This window comes from Hyla sarda, chromosome 1 (assembly GCF_029499605.1).
Source record: "Hyla sarda isolate aHylSar1 chromosome 1, aHylSar1.hap1, whole genome shotgun sequence".
NCBI lineage: Eukaryota > Metazoa > Chordata > Amphibia > Anura > Hylidae > Hyla > Hyla sarda.
The window spans coordinates 102,889,365-102,915,169 of NC_079189.1; the positions used below are offsets into that span (position 1 = coordinate 102,889,365).

Consider the following 25,805-nt stretch of genomic DNA (forward strand, 5'->3'; position numbering starts at 1 on the left):
CTATATCACCTCACTTCCCCTTCACTCCCTCGCCGGATCTTGTTGCCCTAGTGCCAGAGAAAGCGTTCCTTGTGTGTTCCTTGCCTGTGATTCCAGACCTTCTGCCGTTGCCCCTGACTACGATCCTTGCTGCCTGCCCCGACCTTCTGCTACGTCCGACCTTGCTTCTGTCTACTCCCTTGTACCGCGCCTATCTTCAGCAGCCAGAGAGGTTGAGCCGTTGCTAGGGGATACGACCTGGTCACTACCGCCGCAGCAAGACCATCCCGCTTTGCGGCGGGCTCTGGTGAAAACCAGTAGTGACTTAGAACCGATCCTCTAGCACGGTCCACGCCAATCCCTCTCTGGCACAGAGGATCCACTACCTGCCAGCCGGCATCGTGACAGTGGTGTGGCCCATGCCAAGGCCTTTCAAGACAGAAGACTGACCACGAAAGCCACCTTAGACCGTTCAGTGGGGAATTGGTCCGACATCATCTCCAAGTGCAAAGAACACTGGGACAGGAACCCACGGCACAATTTAGAGTTCCCATCGAACTTGTCAGGTAGCGACAAGCGGAGTCTCGAAGTGGCAACATCCTGCGGAGGAGAAGCAGGAGCAGGCGGAGGAGATGGTTGCTGCTGTAGAGGCAGAAGCTGCTGTAGCATGGCGGACAACTGCGACAGCTGTTGTCCTTGTTGGGCGACCACGGTGGCGAGGTCAGCGAGACTTGGCAGTGGCACCTCAGCGGGATCCATGGCCGGATCTACTGTCAGGATTTGGCAGGCTGGAGGTGGATCCTCTGTGTCAGAGAGGGATTGGCGTGGACTGTACCGGTGGACCGGTTCTAAGTTGCTACTGGTTTTCACCAGAGCCCGCCGCAAAGCGGGATGGTCTTGCTGCGGCGGTAGCAACCAGGTCGTGTCCACCGGTAACGGCTCAACCTCACTGACTGCTGAGAGTGGCGTGGGAGTAAGAGTAATGGCAGAAGGTCTGGTAACACTGGTAAGGGCATACACAAAACGCTTTCACTAGGCACTGAGGCAACAAGATCCGGCCAGGACAGGAAGGGGAAGTGGGTTTAAATAAGCCTGGAGCAGATGGAAGCCAATTAAACTGATTGGGCCAGGCACCAGTTAGTGGTGCACTGGCCCTTTAAATCTTAGAGAGCCGGCGCGCGTGCGCCCTAGAGAGCGGAGCCGCGCGTGCCAGGACATGACAGCCGGGGAACGGGACAGGTGAGTAGATTGGGATGCGACCCGCGAGCGGGCGCGTCCCGCTACGCGGATCGCATCCCCGCCGGAAGTGACAGTGCAGCGCTCCCGGTCAGCGGGTCTGACCGGGGCACTGCAGAGAGGAGAACGCCGCGAGCGCTCCGGGGAGGAGCAGGGACCCGGAGCGCTCGGTGTAAAAGCAGGTGCCAGGCTGCTACGCGATCACAGCATCCCCTATAAATGGGGTTATCCAGTCAAGATGATTGTTACACATAAAGGTACCAAGACTGTGGTGCATTCTCCTGAGGATCTGGATAGACTTTGCCTGGCATGGAATTTGTCTGTTCCTGGTTCCTCTCCACGCCCACCTGGACCATCACCTGGAGTGGTCCTGGTCACTAATAAGAAGCGTAGGAATGAGAGGGAAGCTCGCTGACTGAGTGCCTATTCCTTCCTCACCACTGCTATTCTGCCGGGACATTTGGGGAGTCTGGAGCCTGTCGGTATTGGTCTTTAAGATTCTGCTTCAGGAGTGTTGAGCAGGACTACGTTTTATATGTTATTGGCCCAGCTGCGGACGTTTTCTACACTATGTCCCCTATGAAGGCTTACCACATGGCCTTTCATGCTCTTTTTGTGTCTGTAGTGTCCCTGTTTGTGTTTCCCTTTTTTTTATGGTTTTCCTTTGTTTGTTGGTCTGTATGGTTTTGTCCTTGGTCACATGATATATGTAGGGTGCTGACATTCCTTACGATTAAGAAGTCGTCCCCTATCACGACGGGGAAACCTCTTTAGATGTGCATTTGAATATATTGATACAGCATTTGTTTATGTGGAGTTATGGTGCTTTAGATGGTTTCCCTCAATGCTAGGGGACGAAACTCGCCGTTCAAACGATCCCTCCTGTGGAGAGACGCTAAAGATTTGAGAGCGGATGTTATATGCATTCAGGAAACCCATCTCAACTCGGAAGATGTACATCGCCTTAAGCATAAAAAATTTCCATGCTCATGCCCTGTAACGGCCCGGACAGGGGACTGGAGGTGGATCCACTGGACCAGAGGAGTGATGGCGTGGGCCGTACCCAGGGAACGGAATCTAAGGAGCTACTGGTCTTCACAAGAGCCCGCTGCAAAGCAGGATGGTCTTGCTGCGGCAGGTAGCCCCAGGTCGTTCCACCAGATAGCGACTCACCCCTCTGGTTGCTGAGTGCGCTACAGGAGGAACAGGCAGAAGCGTAGTCAGACGTAGCAAAGGTCAGGGCAGGCGGCACAGGATCAGAAGCGGTAGTCACTAGCAACAGGTTTAGGCAGGCCGCACGGGTTCAGAGGCGGTGGTCACGGGCAAGGGTCAGCAACAGGCAGGGAACACTTTAATAACAGGGAATGCTTTCTCTTGGCACAAGGCATAAAGATCCGGCAAGGGCAGGAAGGGGCAGGAACCATTTATAGGACACTTTGGGCAAGGCACCAATTAATGGTGCGCTGGCCCTTTAAATTTCATGAAGCCGGCGCGCGCGCGCCCTAGAGAGCGGCGCCGCGCGGCGGGACACAGAGGGGAGACGAGGAGCCACAGAAGGTAGGGGACAGTGTCGGGATGCGGCGCTAACCGCATCCCCGTCGGGGATCACTCTGCGCTCCCGGTCAGCGTGTCTGCCCGGGACGCGCAAGGAATTAGTGGACAGGGAACAGGGGCAGTGAGCGCTCCGGTCCAGGAGCGGGGACCGGAGCGCACACTGTAACATGCCCTGAACAAAAAAGGTGGGGTGTCTGTGGCGATCCGTGACTCTGTGGCCTTGTCTATTCAACAAACATACATAGATGGTGGGGGGCGTCATATTATTTTGGTTTGTCAGCTTAACGGTGTACAATATACCTTGGTGGCCCTCTATGCGCCTAATCGTAGACAATGCATGTTTCTGAAGTCCTTACTGAATAAGCTAGAAAAAATTGCTACTGGACATGTGATTATGCTGGGTGATTTTAACATGACTATGTGGCCCCAAGTTGACTCGACCGCAGTGCACTCCAGAGTGGGCTCGACCGGGTTCTTTTCTCTCACCTCTAACATTGGGCTGTATGATGCGTGGAGAATAAAACACACCACTGAGAAGGATTTCACCTTCTATTCTACAGCGCATAAGACCTATTCGCGAATAGACTACATTCTCACATCCAAATCCCTGCTGCCCTTGATTGCGCAAGCGACTATTTTCCCTATAGAATGGCCTGACCATGCACCAGTTTGCATTGCTGTTAGGGAGGCGCATGTGCACCACCCAATCTCGATGTGGAGGCTCAACCCCATGGTTCTACACAATACGGAATATGCTGAGGCAACTGCCTCGGTCATTCGGGACTTTTTTCAGGTTAACGACACTGGAGATGTCACGGACGCTATGCTATGGTGTGCCTTTAAGGCCACCATTAGAGGCCATTTCATTAGTCAAACCTCCCATGAGAGGAAAAGGCGTTCGGCGTGCACTCTGGAGTTTCAGCTCAAAATTGCAGACTTACCCAGACGTAACAAGGATAGTTATCACAGTAGTGTAGAGGCTGAGATATATAGGTTACAAGCTGAACTACACTCTTTATCTCTACATGATTATGAGCTGGCTCTTAGACGACTTAAGATGACTTGGTATTGGCAAGGGAGTAAGACATGCGCGATACTGGCTAAACAATTGAAAAAACAGGCTGCTAAATCTAGAATAGCATATCTAAGTGATCCTAATGGTGCTAAAGTAACAGGGCATTGCAAACTGTTTCGCGAAATACTACGAAAAACTATACAATCTTAACTTAGATTCTGCAACTCATCAACCTTCTGCTGCTGCTATCTCTGCATTTCTCACTTCTGTATCTCTCCCTTCTCTGATGCCTGACCAGGTAGAAGACTTAAACATGCCCTTTACTGAGGAGGAAGTGCTTTCGTGTATCCGATCACTTAAGAAGGGTAAGTCCCCGGGACCAGATGGCCTCTTGAATGACTTTTATAGGAAATTTGATGACCTATTGACCCCATTTCTGACACGGACCTTTAATGACATAGCAAAAGTGGGACAACCTCCGAAAGAAATTCTGCTCTTGTTGTCACCATTCATAAAGCGGGCAAGCCACCGGACGACACAGGGAGCTATAGGCCTATTTCCCTTTTGAATGGCGACATCAAGCTGTATGCTTTGGTATTGGCGGCTAGGCTGAACAGATATCTCCCATCCCTTGTAAACAGAGATCAGGTGGGTTTTGTGAGAAGTCGTCAGACATTGGATGGCACGAGACGCCTTCTGAGCCTGATTGCTAAAGCCCACGCCGATCGGACGCCTTCTCTTCTCCTACCCTTGGATGCGGAGAAGGCATTTGATTGCATTCAGGTTCGGGTTCGGGTGCATTGGGAATACTTCCGGGCAGTTTTGTCTAGATTTCATTTTCCCCCTGATTTTAGTAAAGCCACTATGGCCTTATATACCCTACCTTCGGCAAGAGTGTTCTCGTTTGGAGCCCTCTCAGATACCTTTCTTTTGAGTAATGGGACCAGGCAGGGCTGTCCCCTGTCCCCGGTCATTTTCACACTTATTATGGAACCCTTTGCCCAACACATTAGGGAAGCGCCAGGTTTAACGGGTATATCTCTGGGTCCATTGGACCACAGAATAGGCCTGTTCGCTGATGATGTCATAATGTGCCTTTCTCACCCTCAAACCTCCCTACCAGCAGTGATGGATATTATAGACTCCTTTAGTAAAGTGAGCTATTATTATAAAATGAATGCCTCCAAATCTAACATCTTGGCAATACACATTTCTTCTGACTTAAAAACTCGCTTCCCCTTCACATGGGCGACTGGGCATATCCCATATTTAGGTATAGCATTAACCTCCCATCCTGATGGGTTGATACCGACCAACTTTTCTTCTTTGACAAACCAGATTACTAAAGATGTAACTAATTACTCACTACTGCCTCTCTCCTGGGCGGGCCGTGTTGCCGCGGCGAAAATGTTGCTAAATCCTTTACTTCTTTAGGAACCTACCGGTGATAATACCCGCCCATTATGTTTCGCATCTCCAGAGGATGATCCTGCAATTTATTTGGGTAGAGAAACGTTCGAGAGTGGGATCCGCTTTGATGTACCAGCCTATTGAGAGGGGGGGGGATGGGAGTTCCTAACCTTAGAGCCTATTATCAAGCAGTGTTGTTAGACCAACTTAAAAAATGGTGGTGGCAGGCCGACCCCCCTCATTGGGTTGATATTGAGGCTTCTCTCCTATCCTCTCCTTCTTTGTGTCACTTCCTCTGGTTTCTGAGCTTTAACCCTACTTTTGCTCCCTCTTCTACCTACTCTACCATAGCAGCAGAAATTAGGATATGGTGTAGGTCCAAAATCGGTACTCGTTTACTCCCGCCTAGAATTCAACATGTTCCTTTGGATGCCATAGGATCTTACTTACCCGACATGGACCTACGACACTGGATAGATAGAGGGATTGTGTGTGTAGCTGACCTTAAATATGGGGAAGACTTAATGTTCTTCTCAGCTCTAGTTACCAAATATGGCATAGCGAATAGGGACTTTTATATATATCTTCGACTGAGACATTTCTTGCAGTCCTTGCATTGGCCAATAGTTTTACTTAAATCCCCTTATGAATGCTATTTTGCCGATGGAGACTCCTTTAAAAAGGGTATTACGATAGAGTATACTGAAATACCGAAACTGGATTCTCCAGACCGCTACCCCTTCCAGAAGAGATGGGAGGAAGACTTAGACATGACGTTCTCTGACGAACAGTGGGAGTTTGCTTTTACACTGTCTAGAAGACACTCTAGATGTGCTAACCACTTCGAGGCTTCACGCAAACTGATGTATAGGTGGTACTACACTCCGGTCAGATTGGCTAAAATTTACACAACTGTCTCTTCATTATGCTGGAGGTGTGGGGCTGCCGACGGAATGCTGATGCACATCTGATGGCTGTGTCCTAATTTGCACTCACTGTGGGGCAAGGTTAAATATTTACTAGATACCTTGATTCGTGTTCCTTTCGATTGGGGCCCGCATGTGGCCTTACTCACCCTGTATGTTGAAATGTTACCCCCTCGGTGTGTCACTATAATCTTTCACGTTCTCACAGTGACTAGAACTGCTATTGCACAATGTTGGAAATCAACAGACGTTCCGGAACTCCTTGCTATCAAAGCAGTGATACGACACCACCTCACGCTAGAAGGACTGATTGCAAAACGCATGGGCCTCTCTAAGCAACGTGTTGACCAATGGTTTGAGTGGGCTGATGCTTTATAGCCAGATTTATTAAGATTTCTCGCTATAAGATCAATATTGACGTTGGAAACTTACATGTATTAGACTATGTATATGTACTGTTGTCACTGGACAGACCAGGTTATGGTTATTGTTCATGTTTTGTTTTGAATTCCTGTCCTCCTTATGGGAGACTGTTTATGTTTTATTATCTGTAAAACCAAAATAAAGTTTAAAAAAAAAAAAAGAAGCCTAACAATTTAACTTGAAATTTTTAACATTTTGAAAATTTGAAAAGTACATCTTTTTTTTATGTACTATGCAAGGTTTGCAGAAATTTGAAGGTGGTAGAACATAGGCACACCCCTCAAATGACCCCATTTTAAAAACTAGACCCCTCAAGGTATTCTCTAGGGGGTACAGTGAGTATTTCAACACCATAGTTTTTTGGCAGGAATTATTACAAAGTCAGTGTTAAAAATTCAAAATGTGCATTTTTTTTTTTTTTTTACAAATGCATCATTTATGGGGCATATTTTTTGTACATCACTTCTGATATTGCAAGAAATGCACCCTATATTTTATTAAGCTGCTCGGCCCGTGTTTGGAAATACCCCCGCTTAGGCCATATTTGGTTCCTTGGCCGCGTGGTAGGACCCAGAAGGAGAGGAGCGCCATTTGGCTTTCAGGGCATCATTTTAGGCTGAATGGATTATAGGCCGCACTTCATGCCTTCAAAGGGTTTTAGCTGCCAGAACCATACAGAACCCCCACAAGTGACCCCATTTTGGAAACTACACCCCCTAAAGTATTCATCTAGACCAAAAAAGAGTACTTTGAGTCTTTTTTGTGTGGCTGGAATGGATACAAAGTCAGTGGGAAAATTTACATTTTCTTTTTTTTTCACAAATGCATAATTTCTGGGACATATTTTTTGTACATTGCATCTGTAGAAAATATTTTATTACGCTGTTCGTCCCATGTTTGATAATACCCCCTGCTTGGTTGCATGGCCACATGGTGGGACCCAAAAGGAGAGGAGCCCCATTAGGCTTTCAGGATATCATTATACAAATTATTGGCCGCACTTCATCTTACAAAGCATTCTAGCTGTCAGAACAATACCGCACCCCCAGATGTGACCCCATTTTCGAAACTACACCCCCTAAAGTATTCACCTAGGGCAAAAGTGAGTATGTTGAGCCCTTATTGTATGGCTAGAATTATTTCAAAATCAGTGGAAAAAATAGCAATTAGCTTTTTTTTCCCACAAATTCTTTATTTGTGGGCCAACATTTTGGTAAGTCGCTTTGGAAATGGAGGAAATGCAAACCATATTTTATCACGCTGTTCGTCCCAGGCTGGGCAGTACCCCTACTTAGGCCATATCTGGTTGCCTGACTGCCTGGTAGGACCAAGAAGGAGAGGAGCCCCTTTGGCTTTCAGGGCATCATTATATGAATAGTCCCCATTCATACTGCGTTTCTGCAGTATAGGTGTCCGTTGTCATGTCAAAAAAGGGATGCCAATGTATACTGTAGTTATCTCTTTCAGAAATAAATGGAGCTGCTACAGTATATGTCAGCATCACTCTTTTTGACGTGATGCTTACGGATACCTCTAACACTGCGGAAACGCAGTATGAACGGGACACAGTGTAGGGTCACATATGCATCTGCAGCACGTAATATGCTGCGAATGTGCGCTGTGTGATCCTACACATTATACATTTTTATTTTTCATTTTATTTATTTAATAAATGTATTTTTATTTTTTTAAATTTTTTTTACACTTTTTTTTTAACACTTTTTTTTACACTTTTTTTTATACTTATTGGGGGAGATTTATCAAAACCAGTCCAGAGGAAAAGTTGCTGAGTTGCCCATAGTAACCAATCAGATCGCTTCTTTCATTTTGCAGAGGCCTTGTCATAAATTACAGAAGCAATCTGATTGGTTGCTATGGGCAACTCAGCATCTTTTCCTCTGGACAGGTTTTGATAAATCTCCCCCATTGTTTTTACACTTTTATTAATTTTATATTTTTTTCCCTTTTTTTTTAATTTTTATTTTTTTGTGCTTTGCAATACGTAGTATTCCAAAACATTGCAGATATATGCTGCCTGCTAATTTTACACTAGCAGGCAGCATATCAGGACGTTCCTCTGGCACATCCTGACAGGCAATAACTGGGGCAGACCAGTAAAGATCCCCGGCTGTCCAGGTAACCAGCAGCACCCTGCGATCATTGCGGGGGGCTACAAGAGAGAGACAGAGGGAGCCCCCTCCCTCTGTCCAAACTCCTTACTGCTCGCGGTCGCTTACGACCGCGGCTGTAAGGGTTAAACTGCCGGGACCGAAATCCCGGAAGTGCGGCAGGTCCCCGCCCGCCGGGGATCACACACAGCACCCCGCGATTGCGCTGCAGGGTGCTGCATGGGTGACAGAGGGAGCTCCCTCCCTCTGTCATAACACTTACAGCCCACGGTCACTTATGACCGTGGCTGTAAGGGTTAAACTGCCGGGACCGAAGTTTACTTCGGTCCCTGCAGTGCGGCAGGGTCCCGGCTGTGTGTTTACAGCCGAGTCCCTGCCGCGATCTGGTGGGTGCACTGAGCAGCACCCACGAGAACCATGGACGAGTCCTGGTGCGGGAACGTTCAACCTTCCTGGACATGTATGCACGTCCATGGTCGTTAATGGGTTAAGAAAGGTTAACATGTGATCACCAGTTGTCATGTGAGTTGTCATGTGATTGTTACCCAGGAGGTATCAGTGACCAGGTGACTTAAGGGCGACCAATGGGACCCCACCAGAGTCTCCTCCATAAAAGCCCTGGGAGGAGTCTCTTCTCTCTCTTAGTTCCTGAGTCTTTGCTGAGGTGCAGTTGAGCCTAAGAGTCTGGAGTCATAGGAGGCCTCAAGTCAAGTCTGCAGCCACAAGCTACAAGTCTACAAGTAAGCTAAAGTCACAGCTTAGTCTGTCTCCAGTCAAGTCAAGGCAGTCACTGTCATCTATTGTCAAGTCAATATGGCCTGCACTAAATTGTCCAAAACCACTGCAAGTCCCAGCAAGCCCTTAAGGTCTGTGAAGTCACTGGTCACCTCCGTCGGCCCGGCTACACTGTATAGACTGTACCATCTGTCACTCAGTAAAGCTACCGTTGTCCGTAACTTGGCGTTGGAGTCATAATTGCCCCCGTGCCTATCCCAGGATCCAGCGGTATACCTTCGTGTGGTATTGAGGATAAAGCAAACCCTGGCATCACAAATATAAGGGGTTAATGCCACCTGCCCCTAGGGTAATTCTATCTTCCCTGCATCACACCCCATACCACATAGTATATGACGCTCTCAGCAGGGATATGGCGGTATGATTCCTAGTATATGGTCTGGCTGGGCATAGAGTGTGATTCCTCCGCTACGCTCTTTAATTGTCCAGATATTGAGGACGGTTTATATGAGAATTGATTCAATAACGTTAAATATTTGTTATTACAGGAAGTGGTTTCACTGAACTAAATTTTTTCTGTATATATACTAGAGGCCCAATGGTGTTTAACCCCTTAAAATCATCAGCTACTTATTCGTAATACACATAAGCAACTGGCAAGGTTGTCACCTATATTCCTACCAATTTGGGCCAGGCTGGATACAGTTGGGTATTATGTAGAACCTCTTACTCTTTAGATTTCCACCCTTAGGTTAGTGGCCCAATGGCGTTTAACCCCTTAAAATCATCAGTTACTGAAAATGTATACAGTTGGCAAGGGTGGTACCTGTTTTCTTGCCAATCTCCTTTTTGGGCCAGTCTGGAAGTAGTTGGGTATTAAAGAGGAGTCCTTTTGCTTTATATTTCTATCCCTAGGTTTGTAGCCCAATTGTGTTTAACCCCTTAAATTCCTCAGTTACTTATTCAAAATGTATAAAATGTATATAGTTGGCAAGGTTGTCACCCCTTGAATTGCCAAACCATTGTTTGGGCCAGGCTGGATAAAGTTGGGTATTATGGAGGGGCCCTTACTCTTTATATTTCCACCTTTAACTCAGTGGCCCAACAGCGTTTAATCCCTTAAATTACTCAGTTACTTATTTAAAATGTAGAAAATGTATACAGTTGGCATGGTTTGCACCTGCTGTCTTGCCAATCCACTGTTTGGATCAGGCTAGTTAAAGATGAGTATTATGCAGGGACCCAAAATATTTCCACCCTTAGGTTAGTGGCTCAACAGCGTTTAACCACTTAAATTCCTTAGTTACTTATTCAAAATTCAGAAAATGTATATAATTGGCAAGGTTGGCACCTGTTTTCTTGCACTGTTTGTGCCAGGCCGGATACAGTTGGGTGTTATGGAGGGGTCCTTACTCTTTATATTTCCACCTTAGGTTAGTGGCTCCATGGCATTTAATCCTTTAAAATTTTATTTTTGCATTTTCATTTTTTCCTCCTCGCCTTTTAAAAATCCTAACTCTCTTATATTTCCATCCACAGACCCATATGAGGGCTTGTTTTTTGCGTCACCAATTTTACTTTGTAATGACATCACTTATTTTACCATAAAATGTACGGCGCAACCCAAAAAATATTTATGTGGGAAAATTGAATAGAAAACCGCAATTTAGCAAATTTTGGAAGGTTTTGTTTTCACACTGTACACTTTTTACGGTAAAAATGACATGTTTCCTTGGGTCAATACGATTAAAATGATAGCCATGTTGTATGCCTTTTTATAATTGTACCGCTTTAAGAAAAATCTCAAACTATTTGAACAAAATGAATATGTTTTAATTTGCCCTATTTTGACCACCTATAACTTACTCATTTTTCCGTATACAGGGTGGTATGAGGGCTCATTTTTTGCGCTGTGATCTGTAGTTTTTATTGGTACCACTTTTGTTTATATTTTACTTTTTATTAATTTTTTTTTTTACATTTAGGCCGTTCACCGTATGGGATAAATAACTATATATTTTGATAGTTCAGATTTTTACGCATGCGGCGATACCAAATATGTTTATTACATTTTTTTTACGGTATTTTGGGGGTAAAATGGGAAAAACGGATGATTAATTTTTTTTTTTTACATTTTGTAACTTTCTTTTATACACTTCAATAGCAATCACTTGATTGCTAATACTGTTCAGTGCTATGCATAGGGAGTAGCACTGATCAGTGTTATCGGCTATCTTCTGCTCTCGTCTGCTCGATCTCAGACCAGAGTAGAAGACCCCTGGAGACGGCGGGAGGCAGGTGAGGGGACCTCTGGCCGACATGCCGGATAATCAGATACCCGCGGCAGTGCTGCAGGCGATCCGATCATCCATTTAAAGTACCACACTGACGCAGTTGCTGTCATCTGTATTGATCACGGCATCTGAGGGGTTAATGGCGGACATCCGGGTCCTGCCACACATGACGGTCATGGCAGAGCATAAATGTACATCATGGTGCATTAAGTACCACCGCACCATGACGTACATTTACGTCCATTGTTGTTAAGGGGTTAAATTACTCCGTTACTTATTCAAAATGTCGAAAATGTATACAGTTGGCAAGGTTGGCATCTGTTTTCTTGCGTTGGCACCTGTTTTCTTGCCAATCCACAGTTTGGGCCAGGCTGGATACTATTGGTTATTATGGAGGGGCCCTTGCTCTTTATATTTCCACACTTAGGTTAGTGGCCCAACCACGTTTAACCCCTTAAATTCCTCAGTTACTTATTCAAAACGCATATTTTTTCATCCATTGTTTAGGCTAGAATTCCACTAAGGTTTTTGCCTTGCTTTTTTTTTGCTTAAATATGCCAGAAAAAACGCCAGAAAAACTGCCACTGTTTTTCCCTGCGTTTTGGCGTTTTTTCTTGCGTTTTTACCTTTGTGTGAAATTTGCCTTTTTTGGCCCCTTTGGTGTTTTTTGTACAAAATTAGTTGGGTACCAAAAAAAAAAAAAAAAGAAAAAAGGATGCAGTAGGGATGTAAAAAATTTTTTTTAACCAAATGTTTTTTTTCTAACAAAATTTTTAGACATTTTTTATAAAGTGTGTGTGTTTAACTTTTTTTCTCATTTTTTAAACATTTTTTATGTAGTACTACTACTCCCAGCATGGAACACACTGTTCCATGATGGGAGTAGTAGTACCTGTACTAATAGACATATCACCAGACACCCGATGCGATTGTCCATAATATAGCAGAGATGTGGAGCGGCTCTATACAGCGTTCGCATCTCTGCACTATACTCCGGCCAGTGAAGTGAATTGAACATCACTCATTCATATTTTCCCCCAGAGTGGTGATTGGCCGGATGGTGGCCAGCCGGAGTATAGTGCAGAGATGCCAGCGCAGGAGAAAGCCGCTCCATCTCTGCAATAGACAGGATGATCACATTGGGTAGTCAGTAGTCAGTAGTGATACCCGCTGTGATCTCTTCTTACCTGCAGGTACTACTACTCCCATCATGGAGCACACTCTGCTCCATGCTGGGAGCTGTAGTACCTGCATGAATAGACAGATCACAGCAAGTGTAATTTCTGACACCTGATGCGATCTGTCTATTAATGCAGGTACTACAGCTCCCAGCATTGAGCAGAGTGTGCTCCATGTTGGGAGTAGTAGTACTTGCAGTTAAGGAAAGATCACAGCGGATGTCACTCCTGACACCCGCTGTGATCCTCCTGTATAATTTATAGATGTGGCTGCTCTTCTCTGGTCCCCTGCACGGCCATATATATAAACCTATTCATAAGAATAGGCATATATATACGTCAGTGCAGGGGACCATAGAAGAGCAGCCGGCCGCATCTATACATTATACAGGAGGATCGCAAAGAACCCCGGCAATCTATCAATTAGTACAGTGTGTTTCATTCTGGGAGTAGTAGTACTACCTAAAAAATGTTGGGAAAAAAAGTGAAAAACACGCACACACTACATTTGTATCATTGTCGGCTACATTTTTAGTGCTTTACCCGCCCACATAAATTGATCAATGTTTAAAAATTAATAAAAATTTGGAATAAAAAATATACATTTTGTTAAACACAATTTTATGACAGACAGGAGGCTCATATCAGAATGCAATATCCTTCTTTATTAAACTCAATAGCAGAAAGAATGCAGTTCAACTAAACATATAGAAGAAAAAAGAAGGATGCAGGTCACTTAGCAACCTAGGAACCCCTCCTAGGACCTTCCACCAATCACAATCCATGCTCACTCTATATAAACTGTCTTCGGACCCGCCTCCTCCTCTTTCTTGATGCTCAATAGCTAACGTTCAAGAACGACCTCAGCTGCATACCATGGCAACCCCGATGGCAGCAACTCCTTTCTTTCCCAGTCGAGGTCGGCCCTGGAGGGCGAGGGGTGGATCCCGTGGATACCCAAGAGGCAGAAGTTCAGGTGGGTCGTCATTCGAGTATGGTAAATCAGCCTCCGGTGGGGGGCAGACTGGGTTGTTTTATCCACGCCTGGTCTATGATTACTACAGACCCTTGGGTTCTGCAAACAGTGTCAGGATACGTAGTAGAGTTCATGTCTCCGCCGATTCAAAAGCGATGGCCACGAACCATCCATTTTTCAGAATCCGACAAAGAGCTGATTCACTTGGAGGTGTTGGATCTTTACGCAAAAAATGCGATAAGACAAGTGGACGTGGACAGTCCGGGTTTTCTGAGCAATGTTTTTCTCATCAAAAAGAAAGACAGAGGCCACAGGCCAGTCATAAATCTGCGAGACTTAAACGAGTATGTCCGGTACCGCCATTTCAAGATGGAGGGCATACACCTTCTCAGGGATCTTTTGCTACCGGAAGATTGGTTAGCAAACATCGATCTGAAGGATGCGTACCTCACGGTACCGATTCATCCTTCTTCCCGTCGGTATCTACAATTCCTGTGGGAGGGCAGGAGATGGGAGTTCTCCTGTCTCCCGTTCGGTCTGTCTTCCGCCCCGTGGTGTTTCACCAAACTTCTGAAACCAGTCATGGCGGTTCTCAGGAGTCGGGTAGTGAGGCTCATCATATATCTCGACGACATATTAATTATGGCTCGTACGAGACATCAGGCACTGCTTCATATAGAGTGGACGAGGTCTATTTTGACGGAACTAGGGTTTTTGATCAACCTCAAAAAATCTGTTCTGGTTCCGACACGGGAAATAGAGTTTCTGGGGTTTATGGTAGACACTCGGCTGGCGACTTTGAGTCTACCACGCAAAAAATTGGCGTTGTTACGGCTTTGCTTCGCAGACAACTGGTCTCGTTGCGGGAAATTGCTCGCATTGTGGGTCTGTTATCGGCCTCAGTCCAGGAAATTTTCCCGGCACCTCTCCATTACAGAGCGCTACAACGGCTAAAGATAAAACATTTAGCGGAGGGGTTAGCGTATTCGGATCGTATCCCGTTGTCGCAGGAAGCGTACGACGAACTCATATGGTGGCTCCGTCATGTGGAGGATTGGAATGGGAGAACAATCTTCAATTCCAAACCGGATCTGATCATAGAATCGGATGCCAGCCTAAGCGGCTGGGGAGCCAGGTGCGGATCATCTTCGACAGGAGGCAAGTGGTCGCAAACGGAAGCGCTGTTACACATCAACTGCCTGGAACTCCTAGCAGGGTCGTTCGCGCTCAAGAGTTTTGCCTCCCACAGGACGGATTGTTGTGTCCTACTTCGGTTGGACAATATCACGGCGGTGCAATACATCAACCGTCTAGGGGGCACGAGGTCCGAGATATTAGCGGACCTGGCGAAGGAGTTGTGGATGTTTTGCCTCCAAAGGAACATCGTTTTGCAGGCGGAATATCTTCCGGGGGTATCCAATTCGGTAGCGGATTGGAACTCCAGACACCTGTCGGATTCCAGCGATTGGATGTTGCATCCGGCATTGTTTCGGGCCATTCAGGCTCTGTGGGGACCGTTGAGTCTCGACTTGTTCGCTTCTCGACTCAATCGACAACTACCCCAGTTCTTCAGCTGGAGACCAGATCCGGAAGCGGTCGCGGCGGATGCGTTTCTTCAGGTCTGGCCTCGAGGAACGTTGTACGCTTTTCCTCCTTTTGCCTTGATTCCCAGGGTACTGTGGCAGACGGAGTCTCAGAAGTCTACGTTGGTGTTGATCACCCCGTGGTGGCCGACCCAATCCTGGTTCCCTCAGGTACTGGGGATGACAGTGGACTGGCCAAGGGTGTGTCCGCCTTGTCCGGAGATTCTGCGGAGTCCGGTGGGAGACTTACATCCTTTGGTGTTGTTCGGACAGTTGAGATTGATCGCTTGGCTGATATCGGGTCAACAAGGTCTGATAGCGTCATTTCACGGACGGCTACGGACCTCATTAGAGAGGCATGGGCTCCAGGTACCAGATCGGCTTACCGATCAGCCTGGAGATTATGGGTTCATTGGTGCTCACAACGGCAGATGGATCCCATTCATGCCCCTATGTCTGGAATTTTGAATTTTTTATCTGAAGCGTTTGAGGCCGGAAAGGCTTTTCGGACCATTAATGTATACCGATCCGCTATATCGGCGCAACATGCCATGATGGACGGTATGATGGTGGGACGACATCCGCTGGTTTGTCGTCTTTTGAGAGGGGTTCGTCTTACTCGACCTCCGGCACCTAGATATCAATCTACATGGGATGTGTCTTTGGTTCTGCAACTGTTTACTTCCTGGGGGGATAACGATGAGTTATCTCTTAAATGGTTGTCCTATAAATTAACTATGTTATTATGTTTGATTTCTATCAAACGTGTTTCGGATGTACGCGCACTGGACATTTCGAGGAGACAATTTACTCCTCAGGGGGTTGTTTTCACTGTAACACGTCGTACTAAGACTAATATTAGGTCAGTTTTTTATCCGCGGTTTTTGTCACACCCCAAGTTATGTGTGGTGCGTTGTTTACAGTCTTATGAGAATAGGACGACGGCTTTACGTTCGCCGACTTTTTCGCAACTTCTTATTTCTTTTTGTTCTCCCTACCGTCCGGTCTCTTCTCCGACGCTTTCGCGTTGGGTGAGGAGTGTGATGATTTTAGCGGGTATTGATGTTTCGATTTTTAAGGCACATTCTTCCAGGAGTGCCATGGCCACTAAAGTGGCACAGACTGGTGGCTCACTGTCTGATATTTTGAAGGCGGCACATTGGTCGTCTGAACATACGTTTAGGACATTTTACTTTAAACCTGATCAGCATGTGTCTATGTTTGTATTGTAGTTTTATATGGCTGTAGTTTAGATCATTTATTTATTTATGCTTTGAACTTGCATTCTGATATGAGCCTCCTGTCTGTCATAAAATTTAAGATTTTCCTAGTATAGTGAAGGAAAATTTGGATTTTATAAAGACAGGAGGCGAGTATCAGCCCTCCCTACAGTCCCATCCCTATCATGTTTATGTTCTCTTTTTTCTAGGCTATTGATCTGGAATGCCGAAGAGATCGTGTTAAGATCGGACTTTGGGTTCCTTCGATGCTGTTGATCGGTTCTTTGTTCTGACACAACCTGACAGATGCCGGAAGTTCGGGTTCGGTGGTGTTCAAGTGTTGGTTCCTGTTTCGGAGCAGCGTTAGCATCAAGAAAGAGGAGGAGGCGGGTCCGAAGACAGTTTATATAGAGTGAGCATGGATTGTGATTGGTGGAAGGTCCTAGGAGGGGTTCCTAGGTTGCTAAGTGACCTGCATCCTTCTTTTTTCTTCTATATGTTTAGTTGAACTGCATTCTTTCTGCTATTGAGTTTAATAAAGAAGGATATTGCATTCTGATACTCGCCTCCTGTCTTTATAAAATCCAAATTTTCCTTCACTATACTAGGAAAATCTTAATTTTTTTTCCATCACTGCTGTATCTCCATCACTTTTTTGGATCGCTAAAGTCCAAAAAAGAATTAAAAAAAAAACGCCTGAAAAAACGCCAAACTAGGATTTGTCGGGCGTTTTAAAAACCCAGCATCTGAGCCCAAAATTGCTGAAAAACGCCAAAAGGATTAAAAAAAAGCCAAACTGAAAAAAGCCAAGTGGGTCTGGCATTTTGCAGTTTACTATTGACTTGCAGCTAACATCTGGACACGGCGTTTTTTCGCTGAAAAAACGCATTGCGGGAAAATTGGCGTTTTTGCAACCAACAAAAAAACTCAGTGGAATTCCAGCCTATCGTTTGTTTGTTTTTCCAGCAAAAACACAATCTACATTTTTTTTCCGAATTCGATTGTTCCCAAATAATATTCAGCTTTTATGTATAAAAAAAAAAACAAAAAAAAAAAAAACAGTTTTACTGCAGAGAAATAAGACTAGAAAGGAGTTTTCTGTCATAGTCATCTATAAGAAAATGCTCGAATAAGAAACCAATTTCAGTGAATAAGAAGCTGGCCGAATAAGAAACCAATTTCAGTAAATAAGAAGCTGCCCGAATGAGAAACCAACTTATTTATTTGCTTTTGTTTGCACTTTTTTTTTTATATTTTCCTATTAGGAATAATAAATGACCGTCTTCTATTTTATCCAGCCCTGTAGAACTTCCCAATGCGTTGAGAACTCCTGCCTGCTTTTTCACTCCCTACAAGCAGGTGGCGCTGCGCCGCGGTAACAGCGCTTCCAGACGACAGATCACGTGACAGAGCGTTAGCGTTTTCCCGCCGTCCCTTCCTGTCTCGCGCTTCCTCGGTTGCTGGGGTAACCGGCGTGTTTTCGTAAACGCGTCAGCTTGTGATATTGACTCCCAACATGGCGGGCTGCTAGAGGAGAAGGGTCGGCTGCTAGCGTATAGTGAAGGAGGCCGGAGTGGTGAGGTCCTCGCTCAGTCTGCGTTGGTGAGTGTGTGAGGTGGGGAGGAGCCGGGCCCGGGAGCCCTCACTATAAGCGGCGAAATTATGAGCGGTACTGCTAAGCTCATGATGGAGGTGTATAAGAGCGCAGGGCCCTGCAAACTTGGGCGCTTTCTTCTGGAACTTGTAGTACCACAAAAGCTGAAGGAAGAAAGTACTTTCTAGGTCAGTGTTCAACAACCAGGGTGCTTCCGGCTGATGCAGAACTACAACTCCCAGCATGCCCGGACAGACAAAGGCTGTCCGGGCATGCTGGGAGTTGCAGTTCTGTAACAGCCGGAAGCTCTCTGGTTGTTAAAGGGGTACTCCACTGGAAAACATTTTGTTTTAAATCAACTGGTGCCAGGAAGTTAAAACAGAATTGTAAATTACTTCCATTGAAAGAAAACAATCCTTCCAGTACTTATCAGTTGGTGAATAATCCACAGGAAGTTCTTTTCTTTTTGATTTTCCTTTCTGCCTGACCACAAGTGCTCTCTGCTGACACCTCTGTCCATGTCAGGAACTGTTCAGGGTAAGGGCTGGTTCACATCACGTTTTCTCCCATACGGCAGTTGGGAGCTAAAACCTTGCGCCCCCGTATGCCTTTCTATGCGCTCCCGTATGTAATTCATTTCATTGAGCCTAAGTGAAACGCTCGGTCCGGTCGGCTCATTTTTGCACCGTATGCGCTTTTTCCCCGGACCTAAAACTGTGGTCAACCACGGTTTTAGGTCCAGTTTTAAAAGCACATACGGCGCAAAAATGAGCCGACCGGACTGAACGTTTCACTCTGGCCGATACGGGAGCACAAGGTTTTAGCTCCCACCTGCCGTATGCACTCCCGTATGGGAGAAAACGTGATGTGAACCAGCCCTTACCCTGAACAGTTCCTGACATGGACAGTGGTGTCAGCAGAGAGCACTTGTGGTCAGGCAGAAAGGAAAATCAAAAAGAAAAGAACTTCCTCTGTAGTATACAGAAGCCGATAAGTAGTGGAAGGATTGGGATTTTTTTAATAGAAGAAATTTACCAATCTGTTTAACTTTCTGGCACCAGTTGATTTAAAAGAAAATGTTTTCCAGTGGAGTACCCCTTTAAACACTGCTTCAGGTGCTATGTTTATGTGTACACAAGCTCCTCACAGCCCTGAATGAAAAAGTCCATGTCATCCCCCACCATCATATTTTAGGTACATTAGTTGTTAGGACTCATTCACATCACGTTTTTAGGGTACACCATCAGTATGCTGAAATATATTGATTAAAAGGGTCATCCAGGTGTTAAAGTGTAGGACCTGTCCTTCGGGCTCCCCTGATGATTTGGTGTGAGTGCTGCAACCACGTCACTGCCTACAAGCGCTTGCACCTGCAGTAGCAGCAGTGAAGTGTTATTCTCTAATGGTATTACAAGGGGCTAGCCTATAGATACAGTGAAGAGGTGGCAACGCTCGCACGAGGACAGCAGCTCTTCTAAGGTTTCTGTCACACTGCCGTTGTGACACGGCAGTACGGCGGACATCAGGGAAAAAATAGTGGGGAAAAAAAATACATCATGCAATGTCTTTTTTCTCTCGCTACTCCTGTCAAAAAACAAAAAAAAGCCATCTAATGGACCCCATAATAGTAAATGGTCTCTGTCAGGACCTGTTGTTGACTGTTGTGCCCCGTCCAGATGAAGGATGTCAAAGGCACAAAAGAAGAAAAAAAAGTGCCTATTGAACCTTTTTTGACAGGGCACAATGGCAGTGTGAATAGGGCCTAAGAGATGTTTGGTGGGGGCAATGTTTGGAAGTCCCGTAGAGATTGAATCTATTGCTGGTGTTCTGCGCTTCTTTTGGGGAATATTTTTTTCTCAATTCTGGGTGTCTGGCATCCCCTCTTCTATTGAAATAGAAGTTGCAGTTATATTTTCTTTAAAGAAGAGTATCCGTCATCAGTGTCACCTGGACTAACCTCTCAGTACAGACAGGTAGTGCAGGTGACACTGAGGACAACCAGACTTACCTGCTCCCATTCCGTGCTCTCTCCCGCCATCTTCCTCCCTTGTTATTGTTCCATGGCCAACTTGGTGCATGGGCGGAGCTTCCTGACGTCACCGCCGCTGTTTTCTAGCAGCGGGACCCAGCAGAGAAGCAGCTGGCGCTGGAACGTAAGATACAGAATAAAATAGCTGAAGAAGTGGAGCATGGACCAGGTAAGTAACGTCACGAGTGTGGCCTGCACTACCTGTCAGTACCGAGTTTAATGTAGGTGAAACTGATGACAGACTTCCTGTTGGTAATTTTTAAAGGAAACTTGTCATGTTGAACAAGCAATCCGATGTGCAGGCAACAGGTTCTAGAGCAGGAAAGATTGATTATATAGTTTTGTAGAAAAAGATTTGCCATAACTTGGTTATCTCTTTTTCTATGCTTAGGAGTCCAGTGTGTGGTCCTACTAGTGATTGACAGCCATGCCTGTAAGGGAGGCTGCTAACTGTATAGGACCACCCTATGGACTGCAAAGCATAGAAAGAGCAGGGATTTTAATTGCCAATTTGTACTGAACGTATTTCCCACAAAACCATATATCATTGTTCTCAGCTTATTAGGTTCTGTCGCATGATAGTCCAGCATCTTCATTACAAAGTAGAATTGGTGGCGCAAAAAATAAGCCATCATATGGATTTTTAGGTGCACAATTGAGTCATGATTTTTTAAAGGCAAGGAGCAAAAAACGAAAATGCAAAAATGGAAAAAAAAACGGGTCCTTAACCCCTTAAGGACACATGACGTACTGGAACGTCATGTGTCCACTCGCGATCTATAACGCGGGGCCATGGCGTGGCCCCGCGTCATAGCGGGTCGGGCCCGGCCTCTAACAACGGCCGGGACCCGTGGCTAATAGCGCGCGGCATTGATCGCTGTGCCGCGCGCTATTAACCCTTTAGACGCGGCGTTCAAAGTTGAACGCCGCGTCTAAAGTGAAACCGAAAGCATCCCGGCTAGCTCAGTGGGCTGTTCGGGATAGCCGCGGTGAAATCGCGGCATCCCGAACAGCTGACAGGACAGCGGGAGGGCCCCTACCTGCCTCCTCGCTGTCCGATCGCCGAATGACTGCTCAGTGCCTGAGATCCAGGCATGAGCAGTCATGCGGCAGAATCGTTGATCACTGGTTTCTTATGAGAAACCAGTGATCAACATAGAAGATCAGTGTGTGCAGTGTTATAGGTCCCTATGGGACCTATAACACTGCAAAAAAAAAGTGCAAAAAAAAAGTGAATAAACATCATTTAACCCCTTCCCTATTAAAAGTTTGAATCACCCCCCTTTTCCCATAAAAGAAAAAACACAGTGTAAATAAAAATAAAAATAAACATAAATGGTATCGCCGCGTGCGGAAATGTCCGAATTATAAAAATATATCGTTAATTAAACCGCACGGTCAATGGCGTGCGCGCAAAAAAATTCCAAAGTCCAAAATAGTGCATTTTTGGTCACTTTTTATATCATGAAAAAATGAATAAAAAGCGATCAATAAGTCCTATCAATGCAAAAATGGTACCGTTAAAAACCTCAGATCACGGCGCAAAAAATGAGCCCTCATACCGCCCCATACACGGAAAAATAAAAAAGTTATAGGGGTCAGAAGATGACAATTTTAAACGTATTAATTTTCCTGCATGTAGTTATGATTTTTTCCAGAAGTCCGACAAAATCAAACCTATATAAGTAGGGTATCATTTTAATCGTATGGACCTACAGAATACATATCAGGTGTCATTTTTACCGAAAAATGTACTACGTAGAAACGGAAGCCCCCAAAAGTTACAAAACAGCGTTTTTTTTAAAATTTTGTCGCACAATGATTTTTTTTCCCGCTTCACCATAGATTTTTGGGCAAAATGACTGACGTCATTACAAAGTAGAATTGGTGGCGCAAAAAATAAGCCATCATATGGATTTTTAGGTGTAAATTTGAAAGAGCTTTGATTTTTTAAAGGCAAGGAGCAAAAAACGAAAATGCAAAAACGGAAAAACCTCCGGTCCTTAAGGGGTTAAGGGGTTAAATCAATTGGTGACAGAAAGTTAAACAAACTTGTAAATGACTTCTATTTAAAAATCTTAATCTTTCCAGTACACATCAGCTGCTGTATGCTCCACATGAAGTTCTTTTCTTTTTGAATTTCCTTTCTGTCTGACCACAGTGCTCTCTGCTGTCACCTCTGTCCATTTTAGGAACTGTCTAGAGTAAGAGCAAATCCCCATAGCAAACCTATCCTGCTCTGGACAGTTCCTGACATGGACAGAGGTGTCAGCAGAGAGCACTGTGGACAAGACAAAAGATATTCAAAAAGAAACGAATTTCCTCTGTATCATACAGCTGCTAATAAGTACTGGAAGGATTAAGATTTTTAACCCCTTAAGGAAGCAGGGCGTACCTGTATGTTCTGAGTCCGCGGCCCTGCGTCATAGCGGGTCAGGCCTGGCACCTAGCAACGGCTGGGACCCGTGGCTAATAGTGCGCAGCACTGATCGCGGTGTCGCGTGCTATTATCCCTTTAGACGTGGCGATCAACTTTGAACGCGCATCTAAAGGGTTAAAATAAACTTGTGGTATCGCCACGGGTGGAAATGCCCGATTTATAAAAATATATCATTAATTAAACCGCACGGTCAATGGCGTATGCGCCAAAAAGATTCCAAAGTCCAAAATAGCATATTTTTGGTCACTTTTTATATCATGACAAAATGACTCAAAAACGATCAAAAAGTCTGATTTAAAAATGGTACCGCTAAAAACTTCAGATCATGGAGCAAAAAATGAGCCCTTATACCGCCCAGTACGTGGAAAAATTAAAAGGTTATAGGGGTCAGACCATGACAATTTTAAATGTATACATTTTCCTGCATGTAGTTATGATTTTTTCCAGAAGTACAACAAAATCAAACCTATATAAGTAGGGTATCATTTTAACAGTATGGACCTACAGAATAATGATAAGGTGTCATTTTTACTGAAAAATGTATGACATAGAAGCAGAAGCCCCCAAAATTTACAAAATGGCATTTTTTTCTTCAATTTTGTTGTGCAATGATTTTTTTTCTGTTTTGCTGTAGATTTTTGGGTAAAATGACTGTTATTACAAAGTGGAATTGATGGCGCAAAAAATAAGGCATCATATGGATTTTTAGGTGGAAAATTGAAAGGGTTATGATTTTTAATAGGTAAGGAGGAAAAAATGAAAGTGGAAAAAATGCTCAGTCCTTAAGGGGTTAAATAGAAGTAATTTACAAATCTGTTTAACTTTCTGGCACCAGTACATAAAAAATTAAAAAAAATTAAAAAGATTCCACCGGAGTACCCCTTTAAGTGGATACTAGAGATGAGCGAACTTACAGTAAATTTGATTTGTCACGAACTTCTCGGCTCGGCAGTTGACTATTTTTCCTGCATAAATTAATTCAGCTTTCCGGTGCTCCGGTGGGCTGGAAAAGGTGGATACAGTCCTAGGAGACTCTTCCCTAGGACTGTATCCACCTTTTCCAGCCCACCGGAAAGCTGAACTAATTTATGCAGGAAAAGTCAGCAACCGCCGAGCCGAGAAGTTTGTGACGAATGGAATTTACTGTAAGTTCGCTCATCTCTAGTGGATACATAGGACACAGTGGAATCTACAAGCAATGTAGGAGAGAAAAGTAATAAGACCAAATAAAAGGACCTAGGGAACTAGAATAACTAGTGCTCAGGGGAAACTAACCCCCATTGGCCTTTGTTAAGAAAAACCAAAACAAAACTTTTCTTAGGGTTGGCTCACACCACGAATTTGCTATACTGTTGCGGCATACGGTTTAATAAAAAAGAACAAAAAAAAACAAAACGTATGCAACCATACAGAAAACCGTGCCCATAGACTTCCCATTTAAAACAGTATGCACCATATTGTAAACGGTTGTCTCAGTTTTTCAAACCATACGTTTTTTTTCCTTTTTTTTTTTGGACAGAAAACCATGGCCTACCACGGTTTTTGGTCTGGGTGAAAAACCGTATTAAACCGTACACGTTTTTTTTTTTAACATCGGAGTCAATGGGAACCGTATGTGCGTACGGTTCCATCCGGTTTTCACCATATGGTTTTTGACTTTGCTTATTTTTTTTTTCTTGGAATTTCAATCAAACAAGTGAAACTTTATTCATAATGGAGTGAAAAGTTAAAAACGTATACGTTTTTTTTTTCTTAAAAAACGGATGCAACCGGACATTATTTTTCAAACCGTATATGGCTTTCAACCGTATACAGATAAAAATTTGTGCACACGTTTTGATACAGTTTAGGCTGCATTCACATCTCGTTTTTACATTATGGGTGCTGGATCCGGCTTGGGAAGGGGCAAACCGGGCTCTCCTGTACCCCAGCTTGACCAGCGCTGAACTCCATTCACTTTAATGAGCAGACCGGAGTCAAACGGTGACTCCGGTCAGCTCATTTTTTACCCGTATGCGGTTACCTGACCGGACCTAAAACCGTAGTATACTACGGTTTTAGGTCCGGTCACAAAACTGAATACGGGTAAAAAATGTGAATGCAGCCTTAGTCAGGCTTTGAGGAATCCTTTATTTATTTATTTTTTTATATAAAGAAACCTGATACAGGAACTGTATTGCAAAAACGTTGTGTGAACCCAGCCTTAGCTGTAGTTTATGGACTATACTTACTGCACCCTGTCTAGAGAAGTGAGAGTATATGCATTGGGATAATACTACTACCTGAGTTGTAGCAAAATAAACAGCACTGCCATTGTTTAGAAAGACTTTGTGTGTGGGGGAGGGGTCCCTGATCCCTTCAAGGACAGGTCCAACATGATTGTATCTTAGGACTGCCTTTCTGATAACCAGAGCTGAACCAAACTCTGTCACTATGGAGACGATAGAATCATTCTTGGCAACTGTACCCTTTATTACAATCGTGTGATGGTGGTCACTAGAAGAATGTGGCTCCTGTGACAACTAGGGAAGGCGGCTTGGCTGTTGTGATCAGTGAGGAGGTAAAGTAACAGACAATTTGTACTTGTGAGAATGATGCAGTGCGGAACCTGATAGGTCATTTTGAGGACATAAATTTAACTGTGCAGTTTTACCAATGGCGGAAAATTTGCGGAATGTCCACTGAGAAAACACAGGCCGGCATCCCGCAAATAGCAGAGTATGCCAGTGCTAGGACCCCTCGGAAATGTGCCTTCTCTATAGACGCCAATGCATTTCCGAGCAGATTTCCGCAAAATAATTGAAATGACAATTCCTTTGTGTGCATGCTGCTGAAGAACCTTGTTGAAAACAGTGGGATTCTGCTGCAACAGAATTTGAGTATAACTTTTTCCCCATATTCCACTCAGAAATTCTGCTGTGTGGACATGGCCTAACTTTAAACTGTGCTAGTTTACGTTACAAAAGGCAAAATCTCATAGGCACCAAAGTGAATAGTTGAGAAATGGGTAACCTGGACACAAAATGGTGTGCTGGTCACTCTGTCAGAATACACTTAGGCCATGTTCACACGACCGAAATTCCG

At 44.8% G+C, this 25,805-nt stretch overlaps 1 protein-coding gene across 11 annotated transcripts in view; it reads left to right on the forward strand.

The window, feature by feature from the left end:
• The first annotated feature begins 18,065 nt into the window (after positions 1-18,065).
• Positions 18,066-25,805, forward strand: part of PCM1 (pericentriolar material 1) — a 175,261-nt gene continuing 167,521 nt past the window's right edge. For 8 of the 11 annotated variants that reach the window (XM_056559117.1, XM_056559133.1, XM_056559153.1 and 5 more), the window contains exon 1: positions 18,066-18,260. The gene's annotated coding sequence lies outside the window, so the exon portion shown is untranslated. The remainder of the gene's footprint in view (positions 18,261-25,805) is intronic. The other 3 variants (XM_056559195.1, XM_056559187.1, XM_056559212.1) reach the window with 1 other exon arrangement.